The sequence below is a fragment of the Rhinoraja longicauda genome, chromosome 20 (assembly GCF_053455715.1).
Source record: "Rhinoraja longicauda isolate Sanriku21f chromosome 20, sRhiLon1.1, whole genome shotgun sequence".
NCBI classification, from domain to species: Eukaryota; Metazoa; Chordata; class Chondrichthyes; order Rajiformes; family Arhynchobatidae; genus Rhinoraja; species Rhinoraja longicauda.
The window spans coordinates 18,907,721-18,909,682 of record NC_135972.1 but is presented as its reverse complement, the minus strand read 5'-3'; positions in this window follow the sequence as shown (position 1 = coordinate 18,909,682).

Sequence of the window (1,962 nt, the reverse complement as noted above, 5' to 3'; positions counted from 1 at the left end):
TCTTGTTTTCTCTAATGTTTAACGAATATTCTGAATAATAGACAAGACCAGAAAACACGATGAATGGACTGCCTTGCTATAGCGCCCATGGACATCACAGCAACCAATCAGTGCACAGGAATTCGCGCTTCCATGCAGGCTGGTGGCGGGGTGTGTGGGAACTGCAGACGCTGGTTTACACTGAAGGTAGATACGACACGCTGGAGTATGCCCCCTGCCCTGCTGAGTTACTCCAGCATTTTGTGTTTATATTCGGCTGATGGCGGGGATCTGCTCCCCCCGGTCTTAAAAACCCGCATCACTTCCACCCAGAGCACAGAGAACGCACTTGAAAAAATCACGTGCAGAAAGGAACTGCAGATGCTGGTTTACACCGAAGATAGACACAAAATGCTGCAGTAACTCAGCGGGACAGGCAGCATCTCTGGAGAGAAGGAATCGGCGATGTAGCTGGTCCAGGCCATACTTCCAAACTGAGAGTCAGGGGAGAGGGGAACTGGATGTCCTTGAGCAGCATCTGTTTTGATCTGTCGTTTTCACACTTTACCTTTCCATATCACTAGTCTCCCTCCCTCCCCTCTCTCTCTCTTTCACATTTCTCATACTCACCCTCTCTCACGCACACAGACACACCCACTGCACCCCTCACACACACACACACACACACACACACACACACACACACACACACACACACCTTCACACACACACACCTTCACACACACACACACACCTTCACACACACACCTTCACACACACACACACACCTTCACACATACTCACACACACCTTCACACACACACACACACACACACACACACACACACCTTCACACACACACACACACCTTCACACACACACACACACACCTTCACACACACACACACACACACACACACACCTTCACACACACACACCCCTTCACACATACACACACACCCCTTCACACATACACACACACACACACACACACCTTCACGCACACACACACACCTTCACACACACACACACACACACCTTCACTCACACACACACACACTCACATACTCACATACACACGCATGGCCACCGCCCGCCCTGTCGGGCACCCCCTGCCCGTCCGTGGAAGGTCTGAGGCCCCACATCGGCCTGGTCCGTCAGCACGGCGGCGGAAACGTGTCGTGGTCAACGACCAGGGACTGTCTGGGGTGGATGGGTCGCTGAACACCAAAGGGAGAGGGGCGTGGGTGGGGGGGGATCAGTGTGGGGGGAGAATCAGTCCGTGGGGTGTGAGTGGGGGGGGGGGGGGGGTGCTGGGGGCGAGCAGAGGATCCGTTGTCATCGCAGTCAATGGCATGCAAGCTTTAACAGTATCCCGCCCCCCACGGGATAAGGACCCCGCCGGACGGTCCCTCACGACGCAAAGCGCAGTGAGCTGTGCGAGGGCAGTGGACAGTGGGGAGTGGGGCAGTGGGCAGTGGGGGCACCGGGCAGTGGGGGCAGTGGGGGCAGTGGGGGCAGTGGACAGTGGGGAGTGGGGCAGTGGGCAGTGGGGGCACCGGGCAGTGGGGGCAGTGGGGGCAGTGGGCAATGGGGGCAGTGGGTGCAGTGGACAGTGGGCAGTGGGGGCAGTGGGGGCAGTGGGCAATGGGGGCAGTGGGGGCAGTGGACAGTGGGGGCAGTGGGCAGTGGGTGCAATGGGGGCAGTGGACAGTGGGGGCACCGGGCAGTGGGGGCAGTGGGAGCAGTGGGCAGTGGGGGCAGTGGGCAATGGGGGCAGTGGGTGCAGTGGGGGCAGTGGGCAATGGGGGCAGTGGGAGCAGTGGGCAGTGGGGGCAGTGGGCAATGGGGGCAGTGGGCAGTGGGGGCAGTGGGCAATGGGGGCAGTGGGGGCAGTGGGAGCAGTAGGCAGTGGGGGCAGTGGGCAGTGGGGGCAGTGGGCAATGGGGGCAGTGAGAGCAGTGGGCAGTGGGGGCACCGGGC